We start from the raw sequence: 13,656 nt of genomic DNA, 5'->3' as shown, positions 1-13,656 counted from the left end.
TGCATAACGAGCACAGATTAACAATGGTCAGAACGGTTCATAAGAACAAAAATCAATTAGCTTCAGAATTTCTTATTACTAAACTTAGGCGTGTAGGTTCTAGCATGTTTGCCTTTCAGAAGAATGCGACACCTGTGTCATATGTACCAAAGGGTAAAAATGTACTTTTAGCATCAAGTATAAATTACGTTGATGCTACTGATACCTCTACAGATGAAAATAAGTTTGAGAATATTAGATTTTATAATGCCACGAAAGAAGGTATGAACATAACTCATTCATGGATGAGTTATGTATGTCTTATGATGTCTCAAGAAACATAAGATGGCCTATGGTGATCTTTTATGACCTAATGAATGTTACACGAATAAACTCCCAAATCATATACACTGCTAACAACAGTACAAAAATTTCATGTAGGCTTCATTTAAAAGGCCTAGCTCTTGGCTTGACAGATCACTTGAAAAGAAGATCATTGGTGACCAATCTGCCACCAGAAGTTCAACAAAGAGACAAGAGGTAGCTGGCACTTCTACACATCAACCAACTGCTCACTAATTTCATGTGGAAACTATCAAAAAGGTGTTTTATATGCAATTAAGACAGAAGACTAAGTATTTTTGTAAATACTATAAAAAATTCATTTCTCTGGGACATGCACTGACCAACGCAAAAGTAGTTTTGTACTCTTATGTTTCAGTTCAAAGTTCCACTTACTGATGAATTATTTTTTGTGACATTTTTTTACTGTTGTATTTTTAAATTTTGTAAAAAATTAAGTTTATGGAATGTGGATTAGATTAAAAAAAAAAACAATTTTTGTTTATGATTGTTTTTCTTTTTTGATATTTGTAAAAATAGAGGATTCAAATTTGTGAAATGTGGTGTATTAATTTTATACCTGTGGAAATCTCTACTCTAGAGTGGTAAGTAAGTATTATGAAATATTTATCTATTTGATTTTTTAAAATAAAAACAATAAAAAAGTAAATTAGATCTATTAGAATTGGTGCCACCACTCATGTTACTATAGAGGGTGCCACTGCTCCAGTGTTAATACATTTTAGGATTTTTTACATATGTATGAATTACGGTGGGATAAAAAATTTTTTTTTACCACTATATCCTGGAAACGTTGCCTTTCGCCTAGCTAAGCAAAATGAAAAAATGTTTTTCAAATCAAAAAATATCTTCCACACGCATCGCACTTAAGTTTTGAAAAACGGCAAATTTTATTGTTTTTCAATAAGTTTTATAACTAATAAACTTATTACTATCGAAATGCTATACGTCCTAATGTGAAGTTTCAGCAGTGGGGTACACAAAAAAATTGAAATCAATGATTTTTGAACATTAACCAATGTAATGGTAAAAATAGCATATGAAACATGCTATTTTACCAATAAATTGTTATTCTGATAAAATCAAACATATTCCTGCAATTGAGTTTCATTTTATTTTACTACAAAGATAGTATGGATTGGAAAAGATTGGATCACTGGAACTGCAAGAAAATTTCTACAATGCAAGTACAGAAATAGGTATTTCTTATTTCATTCACACATCAGTTTTTTTACAGGTTTGATGGGATCTGCATGCTACACTGGCGACTCATTCATGTTGCTATGGAAATATCCCCTGTCAGTTTGCAAATTTCTTTTGTTTTTCAATCAATTGTTAGCAGTTGTTAATGTGACAGTGAATTGCTTAGAATTTGGCTTTGTTTTCACATCTTGTAGACATAGAAAATTGTGGTAAAAATGGCTACTTCCAAGAAAATCATTACAAGAAAGGATTTTGAGTGCCCAAAATTCAGTAATCCAAGAAATTTTTTTGCCAAATAAGCTTCCTAATTATGAAGATGTCTTAATGTGCTGCTTCTAAAATAAATAAGAGATATCACTATGCTCCAACAAAAGGAAAGGTTTTTGTAGAATGGATGGAACAATGGCTAGGAAGATTAAGTATTTGTATGATAACGCTTCTATTCCTGTGGTGTCAAGAGTATAGGGTAGTACAGCTGATTAATACTAAGTACTATAAGATAAGAAAGTTGTCAAAAAAAAAAAATTACAAGTTTGATTGTGAATCTGCTCTGCTTTTCAATGTAGCAGCATGTGTGTAAATGTGTTAATTGTCGTGAACTGCACTTGCAAAAAAATTTCAAACTTGTGTGAATACACATATTTCAATAAATTGCTATTGAGATAAAATCAAACAAATTCCTGCAATTGAGTTAAATTTGATTTTACTGCAAAGAAAGTATGGATTGGAAAAGATTGGATCACTACTGGAACTGCAGGAAAAACATAAATAGCAAAAGAGCTTGACAAAAACCAACAGTGAAGACCCCCAACACCACCAAAGTATGTTGAGTGAAACCTGAATATTCTGACACTGAATAGATACAACTAAGTGGAGATTCTAGTGTCTTAGATGATGCTAATGATGGTGAACTATTCAAGCCTCAGTGCAGCACCAATCAAAAAAGCTATAGCAGATCAATCTAAAAATATCATTAGTCAGTGATCATTATGGAGCCTCTGACTGAGAACAGCTGAAATTGTGTCATCTGTCCTTCAAGATTACAATGTGATAAATGAACCAGGCACTTCCCCTGTCTGTGACAAAAACAAAATAAGAAGAGAAAAAACTTATAACGGAAACGATTTTGAGAGACATCTATTAAGGAAACACTACATGGTCTGTACTATGGTGGGAGAAAAGATGATACGATGGTGATGAAAGAAATTAATTCAAAACGTTTTTGCAGAACTGAAAAAGAGGACTGCCGTTATATTCCCTACATAAGAACCCAGGTCTGAATATTCAGCCATGTTTCTCCATCTACAGAACTTTCTAAAGAAATAGCTTCTAACATAATTTCCCATTTGACTACATTTCAAATTTCCCTTGAAGAACTTGAATGATTGGGAGTGATGGAATTGCAATTAACTGGTTGGAAAAAGGTGTTATCAGATCAAATTGCACGTTAGGAGACCACTGCAGTGGTTAATATGTCTTCTGCACTACAATTAATTGCCATTCCATTACCTATTTCATCATTTAGATGGTGTTTGCACATCATCTAAATCCTTCAGTGGGCCAAATCAGGAAACTGGTTGGCCAAGAAAAACTTCCATTGGTTTGCTTTGAACACGTTGAACTCCCCATTCCTCAAGTTGACAGGAAAATGCTGAGCAAGAATCAATTATACTACTTGATATTTCTGCTGCCATAAATTCTATACAATTTCAGAAGATTTGGCAGCTTGTGATCCAGATCTACTTTCATACTCTAGATGGTTGACGACGGCATAGTTCTCAGACTACACATGAGCTTAAAAAAACCTACTGATGAAATTAGGCAGTTGATACAATTTATTTTGAGATGTTACATGCCTATCTGGTACAAAATTAAAACCAGCAAACATTTTACAGATGGTCCAAGGATAGTTTTTGAATTCATGAGAACATCACGGTGCTAAACTCAGAATTTACCACAGTTCATTAATCTAGTAATAACTGAGCAAAACACTTCCTTTGCTCATCCTAAAAATTTGATTCTTGCAATGATTGTGAATGAGAAAGGATTTATCACAAAACTGGGGCTCCACCGAGCATTGAAAGCTTTATCACTTTCCAACAGAAAGACTATTCAGAACTCTAACTTTGAAGCAACTGACTACATCAATACGACTTGATTGAGATATTTCTCCTCCTCCATTATTAAGGAATATTATAGATGAGGACATCAAAAATCTAATACAGACTGGCACACTGGATTTCCAAAGCTTCCCTTGTCACACCCATGCTGTTGAAAGGTGTGTCAAACTTGTGACTGAAGCATCTCAAAATATGTGGTGCAAATGCAAAATCATGGGTGGTGCAAACATGGGATCATCAAGACAACGTTCTTATCAAGATCTATTATGCCCAAATTTTCCCAAAAATCTGACTTTAACATGTATTCTTTTGAATAAAAAATTGGAAATGAAAATATGTTTACAATTTATAAATGGTAAAGGTTTAGTAACATTTATTTATTAAAGATGAAAAAGTAAATTTGAAAGAAATTACAAAATATTGCAATTTTTATGAAAATTTATGTGTTTTATAACATACTTTTTATATTTTTTTGCATACACAATAAATATTTTGAAATACAGGTTTTAATTGTTCCTCATATACCAAACTTCACATTAGGATCGATAGCATTTTGACAGTAATGAGATTAATTAATTATAAAAATTGACAAAAAATAGCGATTTTTTGTCTCCACTCAAAATTTTGAGTGGTTTTGTGAACAGAAGATATTTTTTGATTTGAAATTTTTTTTAAATTTTGCTTAGCTAAATGAAAGACAACTGTTCTGAAGTGTTGCAATTGAAAAAAAAATTAAGTGTTTTATCAGCCACTGTAGCACACATTAATACTTAACCATATTCTAAAATGGAACATATTCAATCAACTCAATACCTGATTTAAGATTCCTTAAATAGTATTAGTTAGATTTTAATGAAAATCCCAATATGAAGAATTCTGTCACATCATTATAGTTTTAAGCTAAAAGCAAAGATTTTAATTTTATAAAAAGAAAGAAATAAAAGTAAATAAATACAAGTACATTACCATAAGGCAGTTTATCACAGCAAATTCAGTATAAATTAAACTTAATCAATATGTTTAGACAATATACAGAAATTTTACAAAACACAATGAAGTTACACACTAATAAGACAATAATTCTTTAAATAGTAATTCTAACAGTACCTATAAATCAACACCACTAATTTTAGTAAAGTAATACTGTGAAATAGTAATTATAATTTAACAAAAAAAAAGATTATGTAAAGCTTATCTCTTTGATTCTTTATTGAAAAATGTGATTAGGACTACATTTGCTTGGAAAATTACGTTATTGAAAATGAAAAAAATATCTCTGCTGCTGGGGAAAATAGACAAGCCAGCATTTGTCAAAAACAGCCTATAGCTGCAGCTACTTTTGAAGTCATTAGTATTGTTTGGGAAGAAACAAACAAGAATTTTTTAAGTTACATACTATTTTAATACCTGTGAAAATGTAGGCAAGTTAGCTTGTTTGCAACTATGTTTGGGAATAATAAGACAAGTGGACTTTTAATATTTCTTTGTGATACGCAAGAAACATGTGTGTGTGTGTGTGGAAAAGCAAACAAGTCAGCTTGTCTGATTTTACACTTAAGATGGATGCTGAGAAACAGACAAGTTGACTTGTTTACTTTTGCACATCATTTCTAACTGGCAACTTCTTTTATATTTACTCTATGCTCTCAGATCTCATAAACATGCCAACAGTGCATGACAATGTCTAGTGTCTTGCTCGTAAAGTAGTCTTTATTTAGTGATGAAGTAGTGCTAATTAATTATGATAGAGAACATTTAACGGTTCTGAATATTCTTGCGAGTCAAAGTAGGTTGAAAAAGATAATGAATAAGTAATAAACTGCATAAATCAGTATTTCTATGCTTCATGTGAGTAGTAAGGCTACGTAACCTTCAAAGTTACATTGTCAGTGACAGCATACGTGTTTTTATGTAATTCTAACTGATTGAACAAGTTATATTTTACAAAATGTTTAGTAAGAACAAAAATGATTGTTCAGTTGGCAACTGGATCTTCAGGCTCACATTCAAACAGTTAAAGATCAAGTTCTTCAGGGTTTGACAATGATGCATCTTACCTAATTGAAGCACTTAATAATCTTATTTACTTACTCAGAATTATATTGAGATCTGTGGAACAACTGTAAATGATTTAAACAGCAGCACATATGACATACATTATTACAATGGAGAATGTTCTGAACACCATAATCTACAGAACAACAATGTAATAATACGTAAAAAAGAAATTGATAACATAATAAATGTTGTTGAAAACACAATAGAACATTTTGAACAGGTAACAAATGATTATACTGAACAAATTTTAGAAAATGCAGAAGCTGATATAGCAAAAGATTCCGACTGGACTCCTAGTGATGATGAACCTCTCACTAAAATGTTTCACTCTAATGACATACAAACTGCAACTGAAGCAACAATTAGGATTTCAAAAAGTATTCCTCATAAACATAATTCTCGCTGAGCATAGAATGAAAGAAAAATGGCTTGAAATATGGGGAAAAGTTATATTACAGTGGATGGAAAAGTAAAAGATGCAAGTGTGTTGAAGTCTTGCCTGACTGTTGCATGTAGTGCAGAAATAAATTTTCATACCAGGAAAAAGAAAAAATTTATAAAGGTATTGGCAAAGATATCATAGTTAAGTATATAAGGAACCACACTGAAACATGTAAAAATCATTTCAGTATCATTACACAATGTAAGAAAACAATTATAAATTTAGATTCATTACCAGTACCTATTACCTGGAAATAAATGGCATAAGAGAACAGTTTGTAAAGGCTGTTTTCAGACAGTATTAGGGAAAACTAAATGCTTCATAGACTTAGCAGTGCAAAATAAACTATCCAGTAGTAATTCTGGAATACCAGCATTAGGCAATACAGGAAGAAAATCACCTAAGAACAAATGGTCTGAATCTGTTCCAGATGATGTTAAAAAAACATATATTATCTTTCCTGGCTTATGAAAGCCACTGCACCTGATAAACCACAATGAAAAATATATTCCAACTAAATCTCACAAAAGGTATGAGCTGTACAAAATTGGAACAATAAATTCTCTATCAAGGAATATTTACAAAGACATATTTCATTCTCTAAATTTATCTTACAAGAAACCTAAAGTTGATATGTACAACAAGTGTGACATTCTAAAAAAAAATGAACTGAAGTAAGTAAAGAAGACAAGGAAAGGACAAGACTGTTTCAGAAGAGCATCAAAAAACTACATATGATACATATGAGAAAAAAGAGAGGACAAAACAAAAGCAAATGTACATCTTAACCGCAAAGTTTTTTTCATTTGATCTACGTCTTACATACCTTTATCTTAAAACATCTGAGGCATTTTATGAGAGACAACTATGGGTGTTTATTTAACTTAACTGCTCATAACTGTGCAACAAAAGAGGTAAAGTGTTTTACATGGCATGAATGTGTTACCAATAGTGGTGCCAATGATATTGCTTTGTCTTTTAAAACTTATTGATGATTTACCAAAGGATGCCAAACATGTTGTCTTATAATTGGATACATACCCAGGGCAAAATAGTAATTTTTATGCTAATTCCTATTTTGTATTTAACAGCAAAATATGCATCCTCAGTATATTTACCACAAATTCATGGTAACAGGTCATACGCATCTCGAATATGACTATGATCATTCTGCTGCAGACAGAAAAAGACTGATTTAGAATGCTCATTCATAAGATTGGTACAAATTTGTATGTTGTAAATTACGTAAAAACAAATTTTATGTGGATGAAATGGGTGGTGATTTTTATTATTTTGGATCAGTTTTGAAACAACAGCTAGTATTAAGAAATAAAAATGAATGTGGAGGAAAGATTCTCAGGTCAGAAATACAATGGTTGAGCTACAGTTGCAAATTTGGAGAAATTCATTAAAGATAACATTAAATAAGGCACAACCATTCCACATTTTAAATTTAAAAAGAGGAGGACATCTGAAGCCAGCAGTAGCACTGGACAAGCTGTACAATGGATCATGTAAAATAACAAAATAAAATAAAATTGAACTTATAGATTTGCTTCCTCTTATCGACCCAATGTTCCACTCACTCTATAAAGGACTTTTGATTGACACAAAACTGAAGAATGTTCACACTGACTTAGATGACAGTGACACAAATGTTGGAAATAACTGAACTTCTATCATGTGATTTGAAAAAGTTACTCATAGTTGTGAATCTTCAAATATTATGAACATGCTATTTTTAAGTGAATTTGTATCATTTTCATTGATAATTTTCATAATATTGACAATGTAAATAATACAGTTTTCATGACTGTCATATTAAATTGTTTTCTATGTTTATGTTGTATGTTAAAGTAACTAACTTGTGTAGAAAATGATTTCTCACTATATAAGTGAGCATAATAAACATTGATAAATGAGCGACACAAATGTATTTTCAAAACAACATTATGTAGCAAAATATTTTCACTATAAAAGTATGTATTTTGTGAACAGTGCTTTTTCTAATAATGTTAAGAGTTTATATTTGGAAGATTTAAAGTAGTAAATGTGAAGTTATTTAGAACCAATTTTGATTTTCTTCACTTTTGTAGATTTTAAAATGAGTTAAAAAAGTGTATAATACCTTCATATGTGATCTAATTTACTGGTGTCGATCAAGACAAGTCAATCAATATATTTGTGCAAAACCAGATAACTCAAACCTATTTTTTTATAAGTAATAGTACAACATATTTAAATTCAACCCTTTACTTTAAATTTCAGTACATAAAAAAGTTAGGAAAACTTCATTTTATATGTAGTTGAAATTATTTTTCTTTAAGGAAAAATCCTAAAATTTGACTTCTCAATTTTTTCCCTGGCAGCAGAGATATTACTGCTGCAGCTTTTTCAATTTAAGAATAATTTATCTTTTTTCTTCTAAAATTAAACATTTTTCACAAATACATGGTTTACTTTAATACATACTCATATACATAAATTAAGTCTGTATGTTACGGCAACAACCTAAATTTTTAACGGTAATAAATTTTGATAAAACTAATAATTTGCTGCTAGCTCTAATTAAAACTTCAAGATTCAGAAATACTTTCAAAATATACCTTGGAGCAATGTTTTTCCTGTTTAAATGTAGCTTAAGTAAGAAAAATTAATAAGAAAATTTTATGTCTATAACATTCTTTGATACATCATCATTTTATAGTTATTATACAGCCTTACACAAGCTCTTGCAAACCTACTCAAGAAAGACTAGAGCCGGTTTGATGCAACAGCAGAAATACTTTAAATAGAATATAACTGCAAAAAACAGTAATAAACTCTCAACAACAAAATAGGAACAGGTTCAATGGTTTAAATGAAAACATGGAACACAACAAAAACAGAATGACCTCTTATTGCAGTCCCTGTAACTCACATAATTGCTGGAGTTGAATTTTTAAATTTTTTTTGCAAAATTTCAGAAGATTTGCAGTCAAATCTTTTGTTACAAAACAAATTAGTGACTATTGGGCAGCAACAGAAAATTTAATACCAGACATTAGACATTAAATGCAAATAGTTTTTTTTTCTTTAATTTAATATCAGACAATGTTTTTTTTTGTATTTCCTCCAAACTTAATACCCTTGAATAAAGTAATCCTATTTATACAATAAGAGAATGATCTAAATAATTGCAAATTAACATCTGGGGCAACTTAGATAATCTAACATTTACAAATGTTAATGGATGACGGCTTTATGTAAGGAAAAAAATAATAAATCTAATAATTTTAATTAAATTAAAAATTTTGAATTTTGGTAAAAAAAATATAAAATATTTTTTAACATTGATTACAGAACACTTTTTTAAGATTATGTGTAATAAGAACTTACATTGTAAATTGTGTTTATTCATTAGAATATAATTTGTATAGCTTCAATTATGTAAAGCTCTAATCCTTTACAGTTTGTCAATAAGATTTTCATGTTGTTGATGAATGGTTTTATGACTTTTTTCAATGATACTATTACCAAAACAGCATCCAGTAGTGGAGTAAAGCATTTTCATATGCTTTTAGTAAAACAGTGTTGTTAATACTTCATACAATTTATTATTTACAGAGAAGTCAAATTTCTGCAGGAAAAATCAGAAAACTCTAAACATTTGACTGTTTGTAAAAGTTTTTTCTATACATCACATTTTATTAGTTGTTTCTTGTTCAACTGCAACCACTTTTTTGAACTTGTGGGCAATGCTTTCAATGTAGTAATTAATGTGAGCACTATAACTTTGTTACTATCTTTCATTCTATCCTATTTTTTATTCTGAAATCTATCTAGGAGTTTGTTGTTTTTATCTGCTAAATACAACATCTTCTATTATCTCCACTAGTCATAAAGATTTTATTATGGTAATTTTTTTCTCAAAAGTGGAAATTGTGCAGCACAATTCTCTGTACACAATGGTCTATACAGCATCGATTTGAATGCTGAAAGTTTATGTTATATAGGATAATTAAAAAAAGTTGTGTACAAGTATTACTTGTGGTAGGTTTTCTTCAAATTTTGAATATTTGTTAGATCACTTTTTAAACAACAGCATAAAACAAACAAATTACATCACATTAAAACAACACCCTACAATAAAAACACAATTTAGAGCAAATATATCACCAACAACAAACATGTTTGAAAATCTATCCAAATACCAGTACCATGTGTACCAAAGATCCATTAGCAATATCAGGAGAAAAAATAGAGCAAAGGTTAGTTCATATCATGATTTTTTTAATTTGCACCTTCAAATAAAACATACTAAAGAGAATTAAAAAAGATCTTTATGCTAATTTAAAATTACATTTTATAAGCTTTTTTAAATTAATCTCTCTTAAAATGGCTTCTTGAAAAACACTATAGAATGCATTATAACAAAATGCCACTCGTGCTGGCCTCTGTGGCACAAGTGGTAGCGTCTCAGCCTTTCATCTGGGGGTCCTGGGTTCGAATCCCAATCAGGTATGGTATTTTTCATACACTACATTTCCATATCCCATGCACAAGCTTCAAGCTTATGTGGCGATATCTACATGTTAACTGCTTTTTAAACAATGAAATCATTCTAGCACAAAAAAGTTTTGGTAAGTTATATTACAAACAAGTTATAAAACAATATTTTGAAAAATGTTTAAATTACAAAAACTGTATATTAAATAATTCTACACATTATCATTAGTTTAAAATATTTATTTAAATGTGCTTTTCTTTGGAACATTTTTATGCAGTAAAAATAATTATACAAATCATGAATTTAATTTTTAATTTTACAGAAAATTATTTTTGGTTCAATATTATTGACTTCTAATTTTTTAAAAACTTTCAAGAGAAAGAAAATTTAACAAGAAACTATTTGTTATTGATTGACACAATTTGTTATTTACAATATTGATTTAAAGTGATGGTTTCTAAAATTCCAGCTAATTAGTCATGCCAACGTTTATTTAAATTATCCTTTAAAATATTTTATGGTTATTATTAATTGTATTCAGTTATATTACTAAATACAACAAATAGCCAGTAATAAAGATCAATGTATGGTCAATTAATAATGGAGGGCTGCTCCTTCTTACGGAATGCTACAAAATTAAGGATGACCACTACAGACGTGTTGTTAGGACACAATATACATGAAAAATTACAAAAAGAAATTATATATATATATGTGTGTGTGTGTGTGTGTGTGTGTATGTGTATGTCAGTAATAATAATAAATTTAGTTAAATATGGATTGTGAGTTACAGGTACTATCAATTAGATCATAATTTGTTGCTAAAAGGCAGATCTATAAAATCATTGATAACAAAAGCAAGATCAATAAATTATCTAAAAATTTTGAAATGGAAGTTCTAAAGTACTTCAGACATAATATTCACGTGAAAAATAACATACATGTATTTACATAAAACACTTTTTCTATCAATAAATTAAGACTTAATTAAGCTGATTTATTTACACTAAGTTCTATCAACTAAGTTTTTTTTACGCAATTTATACTTCAATTTTATAATTTGTTCTAATATCATGGATTAATTAACATTAACATATTAATATACAAAATACAAATTATTTACAATATAAGTTTTTTATATCAAGAAAAATAAACTGAACTTAATACAATAAATGAACACTTTGATGAATACAGATAAATGTTACATATTAGCTAACTGAATATAGTCTTTCCTACACTTTTTAAGCTGCTCTGGTTAATCATTATCATAATTGGACTATAACATACAACTTATAGACATAGTAGCTGAAACACAAAAAATAAAATCAGATTAGTATACTTTGTAAGTACACAAAATGATTCAATTTTTACATCCACAAATAATTAAAAAGAACTAAATTAATTTGTAGCAAGGCATATGCTAAAATATTTTTAAACATTAGAGTCCTATAAAAACATTCAAGTTTCTTCTACACAGCTAAATTGAAGACTTATTAAACAAGAAATTAAATGATATACATTGCAAAAATTGACTACAACTACTATAATTTGTAAATAAATTGAGACATACAGGGTTAAGGACAAGTGATTTTTGTTTATGAATTTATTTGAAAAAACCAAAAAGTTAACAAAGTAAGGCAATATTCTTACAGAAGTAAGTAAATTAATGAACTTTTCTAATATTATAAATTTAGTAATTATACACTGGACTAAACACTTGCAATAAAACACACACTTAACATGAGAAAAATATTGTTAAGAATACATAACATACAATCAGTTAAAAATGATTGTAAAAAACTAAAACAGTGTTTGTGTTTATAAAACTGCAAATCACATTAAAAAAAAAACTACTTTACGCAAACTAAGAGTACAAAATTTCACTCCCACCCCATGATGCAATCAGGAAACCAATTGCAGACAATGGCTCCATGTATAAGTAGTTTACTTTTATCTTCTGTTTATCATAAAATTACTGCTTTAGTTTATTGGAAATTTTTGTTAAATAATTAAAAATCATTGGTTAAATTTATTCAAAATCAATCGTTTAGTAAAAAATACCTACAAAAATCTCTCAAATTAAAAACTTCTTTTAAATTATTGCTAAAGGTAAACTTATTTCTTATTTTTTGTAAGATCAAAATTCCTCTGATAGCCTGGAATCAAGAGTATTGTCCAATGAGCAATGATTTGATTTTACTACACATATGAAAGAAAATAATGAATTGCATACTATAGATTCTAATGGAGCCAAAGAAAGATAATCAAGACTTAACTACTTTCCGATATACTAAAATCTTTGAAATAGTATTAGAAACTATGTTGCTAATAATCACATTGTGGACTTAAGACTAATATTTTCATAAGAAACGTCATTTTTAGTTATAAAAAAAGTGATATAAAACTATTAAAAAAATTACTGTTCAAGATATTTCTAAATACACAAAAGTTTACGCTCTTACAGCACTGAATATGTTTGAACCAAGTTTCTGTACTTTATGAATGTTGTTTTTTGATCATAGTAAGTGCCAAAAATAAACAAAATTATAGCATATAGGATTACTTGCCGCTTTTAACAATGTTTTTGAGGGTCAAACTTAGTCATCATCTCAAGGTAAGTATAAAGGCAAAACTCTTTAAAGAAATCACTACTTTCTAAAATCTAGATTCCTGTATTATAATGGTTCCTAGTGGAGTACGTTACAGTAAATTTTAACTGTATAAGTACGGTTTATGCATACTATCTTGTATAAAGAATTATTACAAGAGTTAGAATTAAACAATCTCTTTTTATTTCAATATCAAATATTCATTTATAGAATCAAGTGTGGTACAGCAATATTATTATTCAATCAAATTTAAGATGTCTGCTTTTAATAAGAAACCTGCAATCCAGTAGCATTCATAGATATTTGGTTATCTTTAATTTTAGTTTACACACAACAAACAATCCAGTACTACCAGCTTTATTTTCACAGAATACACAATTTCAGATGCGAGAT

At 29.1% G+C, this 13,656-nt stretch overlaps 1 protein-coding gene and 1 pseudogene across 2 annotated transcripts in view; both read right to left on the bottom strand.

Moving 5' to 3' along the window:
- Positions 1 to 13,656, bottom strand: part of LOC142334310 (glyoxylate reductase/hydroxypyruvate reductase-like) — a 99,451-nt gene that overhangs the window by 58,506 nt on the left and 27,289 nt on the right. The window lies entirely within an intron of this gene.
- Positions 4,624 to 13,656, bottom strand: part of LOC142334308 (lysine-specific demethylase 5A pseudogene) — a 36,067-nt pseudogene continuing 27,034 nt past the window's right edge.

This window comes from Lycorma delicatula, chromosome 1 (assembly GCF_047948215.1).
Source record: "Lycorma delicatula isolate Av1 chromosome 1, ASM4794821v1, whole genome shotgun sequence".
NCBI lineage: Eukaryota > Metazoa > Arthropoda > Insecta > Hemiptera > Fulgoridae > Lycorma > Lycorma delicatula.
Note: the sequence above shows the minus strand (reverse complement) of the source record. Positions and strands in the feature narration are given on the sequence as shown.